Raw genomic sequence first — 14885 nt, forward strand, 5'->3', positions numbered from 1 at the left:
CTTTTCCTAACCTGGTGCAGCTGGCACATGAACTCCTTGTGTGACTGATGGCAGGGGCAGAAAGTTTCTGCACTAAGGAGCACGGTTCCCATTTTGAGCATCAGAGAGAGCGGAACTGCTTCAATTGAAAAATGAGCGAGGGAAACAGGAAAGAAAGAGGGTGGGGGACTGCAGCTGGCTGTCATGGGCTCCGTAGGTCAGCGTTTTTATACTTGCTGAATACAGCTGGATTTTGAACAAGAGGGAGGGAAAGGGGAAGGGCAGGATTTGGAAACTGGCTCACATCCATCCAAGACGGTAACATGCAACCCAGGGAAAAAGTAATAAATACCAGGTACATGTCACAGCACACAATGCTAACAGCCTTTAATAAAGGCTAATGCAATGACACTCGCCAGCCTCCTCGCTGTGCTGCCAGCAGCCTGGGTGTTCCCGGAGACCGAAGGCAAGCAGGCAGGGGGGCAGGGAGCAAAGGAAATGGGGCAGCCCTGCCTAGCTGTGAGCACCTTGCTCAGGATCCTGCTTACTGCCCCCAGGCAGGGGGACAGGAGTCAGCCAGTGCTAGTCCTTTGTCTATTAGCTGCGTCCTAGACGAAACGCAGGTCAGCAGTGGTATTCTGTGCCCAGTTCCTCTCCAAGTCATCCAAAAAGAGAATGTGGGCTAGAGTTCTGGTTTCTGTCCTTCACCTTTCTGCAAGCCATCTTGCTCTCCTCTCTTGCAGTGCCACTGTTTATGAAACTCTGGAGGGAAATTTCATTCAGCCATTGCCTCTATTCACCCTGGAGAAGAGGGGGTCCTCATCACAGTATTCCATTACTTAAAGGGCAGCTGGCAGCTACAAAAAGGATGGAGGCTCTCTCTTCACAAGGAGTCACATGGAAAAGACAAATGACAATGGGTACAAGTTGCATCAGAGAGGTTTCATCTCAATATAAGAAATAAATTTTTTACACTTGTTTTACAGAACAATCAACCACTGGAACAACCTCCCCAGGAACGTAGTAGAGTCCCCATCACTGGAGGTTTTCAGGATGCAACTGAACGGGGTGCTAGGTAATCTCATCTAGGCTCCCTCTCCCACAAAAGGTTGGACAGATAATCTTTCGAGGTGTCTTCCAACCTGGGCTGTTCTATGATTCGATGATTAGCTATTTCCCCCAAATCCTACTTCTCTGGAGACTGACTCCAGAGCTTCCCATCCAGACCTCATATTATCTATTCTCTCCCTTTGAAGATAAGTTTATCATAGAATAATTTACTTTGGAAGAGACCCCTGGGGTCATCTGGTCCAACCTGCTGCTCAAAGCAGGTTGTTCAGGGTCTTATCCAGTCAAGTTTTGAATATCTTTGAAGTTGGAGACTTCACAGCCTCTCTGGGCAATTTGTGTCAGTGTTTGATCGCACCCATGGTGATATTTTTTCCTCAAATATATATAACAAGAATTTCCTGTGTTCCAAATTGTGTCTGTTGCTTCTTGACCTATCACCATGCACCTTTGAAAGAGTCTGGCTCTGACGTATCTATCACCTCCCATTAGGTATTTGTAGACAGCAGCAAGATCCCCCAATGACCTTCTCTTCATTGGAACAGTCCCCGATCTCTCCACTTCTCATACATCCTTTGCTCCAGGCCGTTGTCCATGTTGGTGGCCCTCCGCAGATCTTCCTTCAGTGTGGTCATGCCTTTTTTGTACTGGGGTGCCCAAAACCAGATACAGTACATGAGATGTGGTCTCACAAGTGCTGAATGGAGGGCACTATCACTTCCTGATAAGCTAGGTCCAGCTGAAAGCATCCAGGAGGCTGCGGAGCAGAGAGCTAGAACAAAATGCCCAAGAAATGCGTGCCCAAATGTGAGCAAAATATACAGATTTTCACTATAAGTGGACTAGCACTGAAATAAGGAGATGAGAGTTGGCTACCTGAACCCAGAGCTGTAGCAGGCACACCAGCAAGACAGAATAGCCAGTTGAGAGAGAGCGCACAGAAATGAGGGGAGAAAGGTAAGGAACACCATAATATTTCAGAGCACATAACCATTTGAATATTAGTACGAAGCAGCTACAACGGAGCTTAAATTACTGCTGATCCTAACAGGAATAAAAACAGCAGTAATTTTCCCATTATAATATAATAAGGAACTGTATCACGCAAAGACAGATTTTTTAAATTTTTTTCTTAATATCAGTGTAGCCTGGTTAAATGCTGTATAGCACCAGCATGAAAAGATTGTAAATTGGGCCAAAAGTGGTATAAACCAATGCAGAGGCATTTCTATAACCCAGTAAAAAAAAAAAAAAAAAGAGGAAAAAAAAAGGACTGTGATCCATTCAATCTTTATCAAGAGATGCCATATTTGCATCTTCTATCCAGACCAACGGTATCCTGCAAATAAAATTATTCATTCTTCTGCAAAGCTGCATCTCCAACACACAATACTACAACCTCCATATCCCTAGAAATGAGACCGCTAATATCAGGAGGAAAGAATTTCTAAGAGATACCAGGAAGGTAGCGCAAATGCACGTGGGAGGAAAAATAGCGATGCGTTTACTGCCTTTGTGAGTAACTCCCTCAGCAAAGAGCCATTTTAGTATTAAGACCATGAAGTCTGCCTGAGACACGGTAGCAGCAGTAAGTCTAGAGAAAACAACAGCCTGGAGGAGAATGCTTTTATCAGGACTGCAAATGCTGGCTCTATTAACAAAAAGCAGCTTTGCATTATCATAGGTTTTTTTACAGTGGCAACAGCAGCACAAATTGAGTCCATGCCCAGAGCTGATCATAAGGAGCAATGGAAAGCAAAACTTGGGTTTCTTCTTACTTTGTTACTGGAAGAAAAGAACAAGAACGAAAGAGCCTCTTATGTCGGGAATAGCATTCAAAACATTGGGGTGGCTTGTGAAAGTTTCCAATCAGTGCAATGATTTGGGAAATTTGTACATGAAATACAAATTCTGGTTAATAATTAAGATATTATTCAGCTGAGTAACTCTGACATGGATACTTTTCTGCCAACATGAATTTACTATGGAGACAAGAATTTCAACAAGTCCCTTCTAGATCAGAAACATCATCCACTTCTTCCATTTTCCTGGAGGCAAAGCATTAAAATGTCAGAAGTTAATGAGTTATACAAACTTACACTTTTTTGTGTGTGTGTTTTTGCTTTAACTTTACCCTCTCTTGCAAAAGGTTTATTCTGATTTCTTTTGATACTGGCTTCTTATCGAGATTTGCTCATGATAAAGTCTTGCCCTTGATCCAGAAAAAATTATGCACTGATGGTATCAGAGGGTCAATTTTATGCAAAGAGGGAAGTGGTCTTTTGGACTGAACTGCCTTCTCTAAAACCAAGGTCCGTGACTTTAAACACAGTTGCCAAATGCTTCTAGCAGGGGTAGAAGCACTTGCCATGTTTGTAATTATTTAAAATAATCTGATGGGAAGGGGACTATAAAGTGATTTTTGTGGTTGGAAGAGGTTAACAGCATAACTAAGGTTGAAAACTGCTGTCTTTTAAACTATTTAGAGAAGAGCAAAGTCATGACCTGGAAATACATTTTTTTGGACTACAGACTAGAGATAGATCAACTGTTGGGATGGAGATTTGCTGGAGCTTCTTGCTAGCCTCCACTTCCAGTCATTATGTGTCACCTAATTAAGCCCGGAGGGGATACTTGTGTGTCTCGCCATGCCAATGGTCACATACAACAGGTCCTGCTTGAGCTGAGAGGAGGCTTTCTGGCTGTCTTTCAGCAAGAATCAGCAAGGACACCTGAGGGATTCTGTGACTCCACGCCATCGCAGGAACGAGCAGGCAGATGCCCTTGATGGAAGGAAGGGCCATTATTTTTCCAGTTTCCCCACCTGCATCACCAGCCTGCTCACTTCCAGTTCAGCAAGCTGCTCTTTAGGCAGAAATCAGCTTGACAGAGACTTTAAGAAACAAAAATATAATTAGGATCTGTTAGATTTAGGATGTGCCTTTGCCATATTACCACTGATTTTGGAGCCTGCAACTACTGGCAAAAAGCTTTCAGCAAAGAAAAACTTGAATGGAATAAAAATTAACACCCTCCAAAAAAACCCAGCAATCATATATCAGGGGGTGTCTTCCAAGGGAGAATCTTAATGGCATCCTGTCATGCCTCCATAGCCTTGCATGTGGAAAGTTTCTGCAACACAGTTTCTGGTGTTTCTACTGAACACCAAAGAGCAGCAAGAATTCTGTATTGGAATAAATTCTTAAAGCACTTGTTCTTGTACAAACACTAAAATTGCAAAGTGTCTGCACTCAAGCAACTACAGCCACGCAAATTAAGGTCATGTTTTGAACAAAACAGATTCCTCCTCTGCCTGCAAGTGACTTGTACGTGCATTTGTAATGTGCCCGTCACTAAAGTATCTGTGCCATGAGCTAATAATGGAAATAATAAAAGAATAATGGAAAAGCTGCATGCACAGGCAGCTATTCTACTGAGGACTGTGCAAGTACAAACAGAGGCCACCTCTGGAAAAGATGGAGACAGGGCCTCCTGTAGCCTAGTCCTAAGAGCCATACTTTGAAAGAACAGTAGCCATTTGTGCAGTTGAACTTTCGTGTTTGCAAGTACACATGCATATTAAAGATCGTAAAAGCAAGAAATCAGTGAGGGGAAAAAATGTCTCATAAAGCATTGCTGAAAACAGTGATGGTCTGCATGTACGGCAGCATAAGATGTATTTTGCACCCTACAAGTGGGGCACTTCTCTGATACACAAACTTCTACTTTTGTACATGTTCTCCAGTTAGATTGAAATAGTTCAATTTATTTTTTAAGCTTTTGAACATAGAAGCTGTTAGAAAAATTAAAATGGATTTCCACTGGGGTAAAAGGGGTCATAGAGAAAGCCTGAGCCTGTTTTGAGGATTTGTTCAACAAAAGAAATCCTTATACATATTTGACTATGACTTTGCAAAGACAACTATCCAGGTTTCTGCAAAGGTCATTTCAGGTAAAGGTTTGAAATTTAGACTGTTTCTTTAGATGTACAGGTGTATATTCAGCAGGAATTAGAATAGGAAGAAAATCTGTTTGGGTTTGGTTTGTTTGCCTGGAATCTGTTACCTTTAAAATCAACTTGTTAAAAACACTAGTTACCATCTGCCAACAGCACCATAGCGTATATATAGTGCTTTAAGTGCAGAAGAGGCTATGAAGTCCCTCAGAAAACCCACTCTACTCTGTTTAGCACATATTTTGCTGATGTTTCCTACAAGTTTCCAAGTGATGGCTGGGTCAGCAAGCTCTGGCACAAAACAGCAGACCAGCTGGGTGTGGACTACAGTGTGTGGACAGGAGTCAGGCTAAGGACAGCACTTGAGCCAGAACGGTTGTTTCTGCACTGGAAATAAGGCTCTAATTTCTAAAGCATCTGCAGGACACTCCTCTTCAAGAAAAAAAAAAAAAAAAAAAAAAGAAAAAAACAAACCAAAACCCAACCCCAAAAGAATAAACAAACAAAAAAAGAAACACTTGATTTTAAAATACAGTCTTTAAATCTACTTTACTTAGAGTTACATTGTAAGAAGATTTATGACTAACATGGGGAAAAAAAAGCTTCTCAATTATTACTTGCAATTTTGAGGACGATAGCATAGAAACTGTGTTTAAAGGTCCACATGCACATAAATTGTTCTGTACAGCTCAATAGCACCCACTTTCATGAATAAGGATACATGGCTAGAGACAGGCTCGCAGGTTTAAACTGGTTGCTTTATTTGTGGCGTAAACTTCCCCCAACTAGTCAGAGAGCTGGAAATGTCCTGCTTTAAATAAAACCCAAGAACATAATAGTTAATATATATTTGTCAGGCAGCTTGAAAAACTCTCATGAAAAATGTTTCTTAAAATCTTTTTCCCCACTGAACAGCTCAGAGAAATGCGTCCCTGACAAAGGCCCGTAAGGGGCCAAAACACTGGTTATTTGTTCTCTTTTGCTCTTTACAAATGAAGCAAAATACAGTTAATACATTATGCATGTCTTTGAGCATATTTTTATTTAGCCTGGTTTGGTTTGTTGCGCCTTGGGAACTTTCACGTTGTTTTGTTGTGCCTTGGGAACTTTGATTTGATTTTGTTTTTCTGGTTAATAATAAAATTGAAATATTAGGGCAGGATATCAACCAATCTACAGCGCGTGAGATTTGTTTAAGTTTCAATGAAACAGCCTCTCAACGTCTCTTTTCCACTCCCTTATCTTATCAGGCACCAAACCACTCTCAACAAGCTGGCCTGTCACAGGAGCGGAGCGGGCCAGTTGCTATTAGTCATTTCATTTCCCGTTAAGATGATCTGTTGTTTCACTCGCAGGAATAAGATAGACCTTTCCACTAGCACGCTATAGCATCTCAGTACTGTACAGTTCGGGTACATAAACTATTCTGTGCCTTATACTTTTAGAATTGTCATTAAGGTAGTGGTTAAAACAGATAAGCACATTAAACAAGCAAAAGACAATCCTCTGTCGAGAGGAATTTACTCCTATTGCACAAGTGAAAGAGTGAGAGAGCAAAGCCTAAGGGAAAAAGAAGGGGAAGAGAGGTCAGTTGTCATGAGATTAGACAGTTAATTACAGCCACTACATTCACATCTCGATACTACTTTTTTATTTTATTTTGGGATGGGGGTATCTTTTGGCATGTAGCAGCAATTTGTGTTCCCCTGGGAACATAAGGGAAAGGTGGGGAATAAGAATAGATTAAGGGAAGTAGGACCAAAGTCAATGTGTTTTTGTATATGTCTAGATAACAATCTACAATGTGCTGCCCTCCTTCTTGTACAGATGCAAGATCATTTGGACTGAACCAGCCCGTTCCTGGCTCTTCAAAGGCTTCAAGCCTGTAGGTCCCATGCAGCAAAACAAGTTATTCTGAAACTCACAGTGGAAAAGCTGTCCCAGTCCTTCACAAGGTAGTGGAAGACTGTTCCAGGATGTCATCCTCCTCTGTCCTCTTGTTTGAGCACCACAGCGATGGAGCTCCTCTGTTGTGAACAGATCCCAGAGCTGGAAATGATCTGCTATGCAGCAAGAAATTTGCAGTCTCTCCTGTCCCACTTACAACCAAGCTCTCCTCCTTCCTACCACTGATTCTGTTTTGCTGGTGGTGATTTTGGTTTGTTGCTAAGGGGTTTTTATGCATGTATGTATGTACGTATTTATTTCCCTGAGTCTGGTGGGACCCCGAAAAGGTGCAAATCAAGTGCTGATGAGAAGCTCCTCAGATGCAAGCTGAAGGGACTGTCTGGCTGCCCAGGTGAGGGAGAAGAGAAGGGCTTCAGAGTCTCACAATTAAGCCCTGCCAGTCCCTATCCACCCCCTCTCCCTGCACTCTTCTCGGCTGTGTTCAGTTGTACAGTCATATTCTTATCGTGAGCATCCCCCGGACACAGCTAATGTATCTGGGAATCACACTCTGGTACACTTGACCTGAGCAGGAACTTTCCTGGCTCATAGCCTGGGAATGAGCTGAAAAGGGCTGGAAAGCTGGTACGGAAACCCTCAGTGGCAATTCCCACTGGCATCTTGGTATCCCTCCTCTGATAAAGCTTCCCAGGGTACCTCATATGGCTCCTACAAGATCCATAGCCAATTCAAGAAACAATTGCTAAAGATAGACTGAAATGCAAGCCTCTGAACTGCCTTTTTGGTGACGTTACTTGTTCTTGGGTCTGATAATTCTCAGCAGCGTGGATCGCAAATGCTGACAGCTGAGATCAGGCTGGTAAACCCAGGTCTGAAAGGCAGCTGGCGGAATTGCTTAGGTTAACTCCAAGCTGCTCACCACAGTGTGGATCTTCAAGTGGGGACTGCAAGTGTCTGTCAGGCATAGAGCAACAGAAGAAAGGAAAAAAAAAAATATTGGGAGTCTCTGGTAGAAAAATGCACCTTTTGGTGGCCCTGAAAAAAGTGCCTTTTGGCTGCTTTAGCCCTAAACCTTGCCGGTGACATGAGCTTTTTGAGACTAAAAGGTATAAGCTGCCTGCCCAACAGCCCTGTGGAGACATCAGCTGGCTGCCCTCTGAAAGGGCCCAGCCAGAAGCCAGTATCAGGGCTTGGCTGGCAACTTGGGACAGCATCAGGTCTGCAAACTACTGCTGCTGTATGGGACAATGTTGCTAATAGCTGGGCTGCCAAGAGCTGATTTTGTGCTTTGTGGCGCTGGCTGCAAAATGAGAAATCTCAGGATGTTTTTCTGCCACTCCTCTTGCACTAATGACAGAGGTTTTTAATGAAACAAAAATGGTGTAGTCAGTATTAGACTACGCACTTGGCCCAAAATCTACATCCACATAAGAGAGATCTTCTCACCTTCCCCAGCTTCCCCTGTAGCTTAAAAGAAGTCCTTCAGGGAAATAACCAGTCTTTTTCCCTTGCCTTTCCCGCTGAACCCAGCGTCTGGATGGGCTCCCTCTCCCGTTTGCTACTAACTGAGATTCATTCTCCTTTGTCCTCCTGTATAGACTTTTGGAAGTTTAACTCCAACATACTCACAAGAGGCTTCCCCCAGCTAAGGAGGCATGAGATACATCAAGCACCTCAGTCTCAGGTACACAGCCTCAGCACAAGCCCTCCCAACTCCAGGCGAGCTGCCACGGTCACAGGGTACAGTGCCGTACTGGTTTAACCTGGGCACAGAAAGCTGCTCATTTGCATCGGTGTACCACTGCATCCGATAGCATGAGCTCTGTTTCTTAATGAGTCTAATGAGCCTGGGAATGGCAGCACTGCTACAACTACACTTTTTCAGGTTCTAACAGAACCAGTGCGGTTGCTGCTTCTCTTTACTCTGCTGCTACACTTGGAATGGACAACCCAGTTAACTCTTCTGGCTCTGCCGTTCTTCCAGTTACTCCCTTATACCTCAAGGTGTAGTCTCCTGCCTTCGTGGAATAAAAACCAATTCAACCTTTCCAGGCTGTGCTAACAGGGGAAAAGAAAACCCTGTTAAAATGTGATATTCTATAAAACACTACTGTGTATTACACTTTGTCAGCTTTAACTTCATACACTTGGTACTTCTCAGCATCCTCTTTTAATGTAAGTAACACAGCCATCACCTACTTCTGCTAATAAAGCACATGTAATATCCTCTTCCTCCCTTTTTTCTTTTCTCTCTGGAGTCCATCTTTTAGAAAAGGGATTCTCTAAATGGTGTTTAGAAAAGCTTCCAACTATTTCCGTTTGCTTTCCTTTATCATTGTGCTGAGGTTGCACCCAGCTGATACAGAGGTTCAGTTTTTCCAGCTGGGAATCAGACCAAGACACAGTAGTAGAAGCAGCAGTCAGATCCCACCGGCAAGACACAGATTTTCAAAGCTGTTGTGAGTATGAACTCATTTAAAAATCATTTAAGAACCATTTAAATTAATTACAAAAAAGAGTAAGAAAGCTTACCTTACTAACAGCTTTAGGGTCTGTACTATATCTCATTTCTCAGCCCAGATCCCAGATGGTCAGAGCTCCAAATTGCTATTTGAGTTTTAATTATTCTTGTTATTATATTCAAGATATGTCTGGAGACAAATTATGAAGCTCCTTATGAGTGGCCAGGAAGTAGGCACACATAAAGACCGTCAAAAAGCCTTGTCATACCTTGCGCTGTGGCAAGGCTCGGGTCACCGAACTGTCCCATGCAGATCTGCCAGGATTAGAAAAACTGCAGGCAAACAGAGCATCTGAAAAGTCTTTGCCCAGCTAACATCTGTGCATCATGCACAGAAGCACAGAAGAAGAGATGCTTCTGGGTTTCTCGGATCTGTGTTTGCTTGCAACAGTTTTCAAATACATGTGGGGATTCTCAAGCTGGCCAGCTACAGTCTTGGATGAAGCTGATGATTGAGCTAATTAGATGTGTTGGCTGGAGCCTTAGTACCCTTCACTTCACCCATACAGAGTGAGCTAGGTGCAGAAAGGTTGTCCTGCAAGATGGCATACGGGATGAAACACTGGTTCCTGGCATTCCTCCGCTCCCTGATCATCATCGCACACTCACAACCACAGCATCATTGAGAGCGTTCATGCACCAGGCTGGGAGTCCTGACTAGCTCCAGGATGCAGCAGGGCCAGCAAAATCAGCCATCCCTGAGGAGAGGCACAGCAGCTTGAACTGTCGGTCTCAGGCAGGGGCAAGCAAAGCGACAGACAGCCACCCACGTCAAAATCTTGTTTGGCTGGTAGATCGGAGGTATGTCAGTTTTCTTTGCCGTATTACTAATTCATGCCCTCTCCACGCATCATTGCCTGACTTAGAGTCACATAGAACCTAAACATATATTAAAAACACTATCACTGCATAAACAGCTCATTAAAATGGATTTAAAATGGGGTCTATGAAACTAAAATAAACAAATCTAAACCAAGGGTAGAATGCCCTTAAAATTAGAGATTTATGCTTGAGTGGAGAAAACAAATGAGAGACAGTTCTCTCATTTCAGCCCTACAGATGTGTCTACCCAACTGTATATCCTGTAACAACTTAAAAGACAGATCCAAAGTGATTCCTCTGTAGGCAAACACTAATCTCCTTACCTTCACAGCCAACTGAAAATAAATGGAAATTCAATATTTGCTAGTTTAGCTAGATTATTCCAAACAGATTCTATTTTCTCTAATTCCACAAAATAGATCCCTTTAAGGATATGCTTATATGCTCAGTGGTTGTCCTGCGCTTCATCTGCCCATTATCTGAGCTGCAAAGTATGAGACAGAGACAGCTTCACTCTATAAAAAAAGACCAGTTCGATACTTTACTGTAAGACTGAGCCCATGCAAAGAGAGCCTGCCTTGAGGAAACCAATTTTTGTAACTCACTGGGCATATATATTACCAAGAAAACCTCTGAGACTGTGTTTCAGCTTTAGTGCAACTAAAGCGACGTGGATTTTACAGCAGTATTCACCTCAAAATGCACAGATGTAGAAGGATTTTGAAGTGTTCAGGATATCACAAGAAAACAAGGGACTGACCTGTTCCTCTGCCCACGAGGAATGCAAATACGGGATTTGATTTGCTGGTAGTATTTCAAAAAATATTTGTTACTAGACTTACAGATCACACTTAGCAGATAAGCAACCTAGCCAAAATAAAGATGGACCATTTAATACAGCAAGTTCAATATTACATTTAGTGCTTTGGAAATCTTCCCTTCTATCTGGCAGCAGGGTCAACATCTGCCTATTAATCTTTTTAGAACAATATACACATCAGTTCTAGGCATCATATTATATTATTATGGGACTAGCTATCAAAAGGTATGTGGCAACAAGAAAAACTCGGAGTATTTACTGCTTAGTATGCTTGAGATCCAGCGTTTTCCAGCTTAATGCATTATTACTGGGAACATTAGTTTCCACATCTAATTTTCAAGGGATATGAAATGTTCAAACCCAAGTGGAAGAGAAAATGAACCAGTCCAAACCATGAAATTTTGAACAGCGGTTTTATATAACAGTTTTTCCATTCTAATCCATAATATCTGATGCACAAGATCCATGATTCTGAAACAAAGTCCCGCATTTTGCCTTCCACTTTCTTACTCATTATCCCATTTTGGAAAGGATTCATCACAAGAAATTTTTTTATGGAGTTTTAAGAAATAAACCATTTCCAGATATTTTAATAGTGCCACAATAAGAGCCAAATTTCACAGCATCTATGATATGAGAAATTACCATTTGATTCCTCCCAGTTTTTTTTAAACCTTCTTTTCCACTGAGACCCTTAGCAAACCACAGTCCTTCCCATTCAAGGGTGAAACACCACAAGTAACGAGAGAAGAGAAGCAGCAGGAGTTTCCCAGCATTGTAGCACTGGCATGAATCACAAGGGGAATTTTACGCCTCCCTCCAAACAGATGTCATGGCAGAAGAAGCCGACACACCCTCAGCAGATGGGTCTTCAAATGTCTTGATGCTGACAAAACATGTATCCATGAAATTTTATGTCCAGAACGACCCGCTTCCATTTCTCATACAAGTGATACAGTGTCCCAGCAAAGGCTGTTCATCTTTTCCCTTAACTGTTGTCAGCTTTGCAGAACTGGAAAAGGCCTGTTAGGCCACAAGGACCTCAGCAGTGATCTACCAGTTCAGAGCTCTTCCCAGAAGAAATTCTTCAAACACTGCTACTGTAAAAAGGGATATTTTCACACTTGTGTGCTGCTTTCAATCTGAACTAAAAGTGGCAGATAACAGAGGATTATCTGCTACCATAGTCAGTGCTATCATTAGGAAATACACTACTCTGAACATCACGACCTTTTTCTACCAAATGGCCCCGTTTGGTTTTGTGTTTTTTTCATGGGAAACCTAAACAAAACTACTCTTGGTTAGAGACTTTCTCAGAAATCTGCCACAAGTATCCTCAAGTCCTGTAGCACGTGAATGCCGCAGAACTAACACTGCTGCTGGTAAAAAAGGGAGCGATCCCATCGATGTCAGCAGCATTTCCTGCTTTCACGGCTGACAAGAAGCTGGCGTGCAGTGGAGACACCAAGCAACTGCATTGCCATCATTTGCTTGGTCTGTCATGTCCACCCTCCAACTTCAGCACAGGAATTTACCCAGTTTTGGAGGTGGTTGGTGTTTGTAGTATTGACTGAGCACACCATGGGAAAGCAACAACCATGGTACACGTAGTAAGTGTGCTATAATGTCTGCCTCGACCTCTCACAAACTTGATCCACTGTAGCTGCTGTCTTCAGAAGAGCTGAGACCTCACAATGCAGCCCATGTGCAAAAATTTCCCGAGGTTCTTTCAGTTAATAAAACTGCACTGCAAAATTTAGAGTGCTTCTGGCTGCCTGCGGATATGTTAACAAAATGGAAACGAATATCCTTCAGCCCACCTGTGAGTGACCCGCGTTTGCTCTGTTGGTAACCGCCCATGCTCCCCGCCATTCTTGCCGAGCTTGAGAAGAGTTGGACCACTCTTACTGCCTAAACTCCTTTTGAAGAAAAATACTACTCAGGTTGCATGAGTTAAAAATCATCAACTTGAAGATAAACCAATCTGTCTTTAGCCTCTGTGTGTGCCAAACCACATGCTTGGTAGTATGACGTTAAGTGTACTGAGATAATTAGAAGCCGATGCTTCTTCTCCACAGCTTCTATTGAAGGAAAATTTATATTCTACCAGATAAAGGTAACTACCAGGGGAGAGGGGAACAAAACACCTGTAAGAACTTTAGTAGAAGTTATTCAATAATTATGCTCTCACTTGGTACAAAAGTTCCAAATATCCAGAAAATCGTGATCAACTTCTACTTCATCTAATACGTTTGCTGCATAATCTGCTGGCTGGGTCTTTGATGTTCTGAAAAACACCAGTAACTGTCATAATTAAATCCTCTCTCGTTATTCAGCTGCATAGCTCAACTAATATTTCACACAATAGCATCAGTATGAAAGCCCACTGATTCTCTGACCTGCTAGTATAATTGGATTAAAATTATTATATTTGAAGGGAACTACAGTTTGAAGTTTGGTATATTGTAGGGGTTTCCATCCTTCCCTTCAGTCAGCAAACAGCTCTGCCACACGGCCCGAGGAACATTTGTCTTTTGTGACAAAGCCACGTCCACATTATAATCTTGCATAGTAATCTCATATGATGTCAGAAGTGCTGCTTTACATCTGGGGAATAATTTGTCTGGATAAATAGAAACCATAAAGCAATATGGAGAAACATTTTACCAAGGACAAATGTCTTCTTGTGGATTTTTTTAGACTAGTACTAATTACTTCCGTGTTCTTTTCTTCCATGGCCCCAAACGAGGAGTTTTAAATTATGTTATTAAGTTGATGCATTTGTGCTCATATGAAGGAAGTCAGAAGCCACTGTTTCACATCTGCTGTTTTTCATTTTGTGGTTTTCAATCCCAGGGCTTCTCACTGACTGGAGCACCCAGGCCCTCCTGCTTTCTCTTCCCTTCCTCTCTACCAAAAATAGGGAAAAAGCTAACCCCCATCAATCCATGTTAAAATATACTTAACATGCACTACTTTGCAAATAATCCTTAACATTTTGAATGCTCTTTAAAAATTTCAAAATTTCGTGCCTCTATTTTTTTCCCTGATAAGCCCCTTGTAGACACTGTGCTGAAATGTACAGTTATTTTTTTAAATAAGGCTCTGTTGTTGTTGGTAAATATTTAAACAGTGTCTTTTGCTAGATTCTCTGCCAACGTGAACTGCCTGGCTTCTTCCCACGGGGTTTACAGCCTCAGAAGTGTACTCACCCCCAAATGCTGAGGAAAAAAAAAGGAAGTTAATATAATTGATAAGTTAAAAAGTAAACATTCAAGATCAATACTGCTTATGGTATAGCTAGCATCCTTTAGCATGACTCACATTACTCCAATACGGACCATACACAGTACTTTCATCTTGAAGAAGCTACAGCATCTTGTAGTCCTAACAACTTTTATAGCATGTCCTTGAAGTGCCCTGTTCCTTTCATCACTGCTGAGAAAATATCACAATCCCTTTACTTTTTCTACCCATAATGATAGGGTGAGCAGTGCTGAGAAAAAAAATGCAATCACAATAACAGAGGAAAAAAACATGATTCATGGGCATAGAAAGTAAATCACTAGGAAAGCCTGTCTTGTCCTCCTTTTTATTTTGCTCATAGGTCAAGCAATCTTAATGAAGCCTCCTCCACATGCACTTTATTGTTTGCTCTTATATAGAGCACGGTTACTTCAAACTCCTTAGTTATTTTTAAAAGCTATACCGAAAGTCCTGGATGGGTTAAACGGGATGTTTGCTGAAGAACTGCTACAATTACAAGTATCAAAGCTAGAGGACAGCACCGTGCTCTGCTCTGTGATTTACCT

At 42.1% G+C, this 14885-nt stretch overlaps 1 protein-coding gene across 5 annotated transcripts in view; it reads right to left on the reverse strand.

Moving 5' to 3' along the window:
* Positions 1-14885, reverse strand: part of ENOX1 (ecto-NOX disulfide-thiol exchanger 1) — a 374541-nt gene that overhangs the window by 266069 nt on the left and 93587 nt on the right. The window contains exon 1 of one of the 5 annotated variants that reach the window (XM_075741794.1): positions 688-772. The exons of the other annotated variants lie outside the window; for them this stretch is intronic. The gene's annotated coding sequence lies outside the window, so the exon portion shown is untranslated. Of the gene's footprint in view, positions 1-687; positions 773-14885 lie in introns of those variants that run through there. 5 annotated transcript variants of the gene reach the window in all.

This window comes from Balearica regulorum, chromosome 1 (genome assembly GCF_011004875.1).
Source record: "Balearica regulorum gibbericeps isolate bBalReg1 chromosome 1, bBalReg1.pri, whole genome shotgun sequence".
NCBI classification, from domain to species: Eukaryota; Metazoa; Chordata; class Aves; order Gruiformes; family Gruidae; genus Balearica; species Balearica regulorum.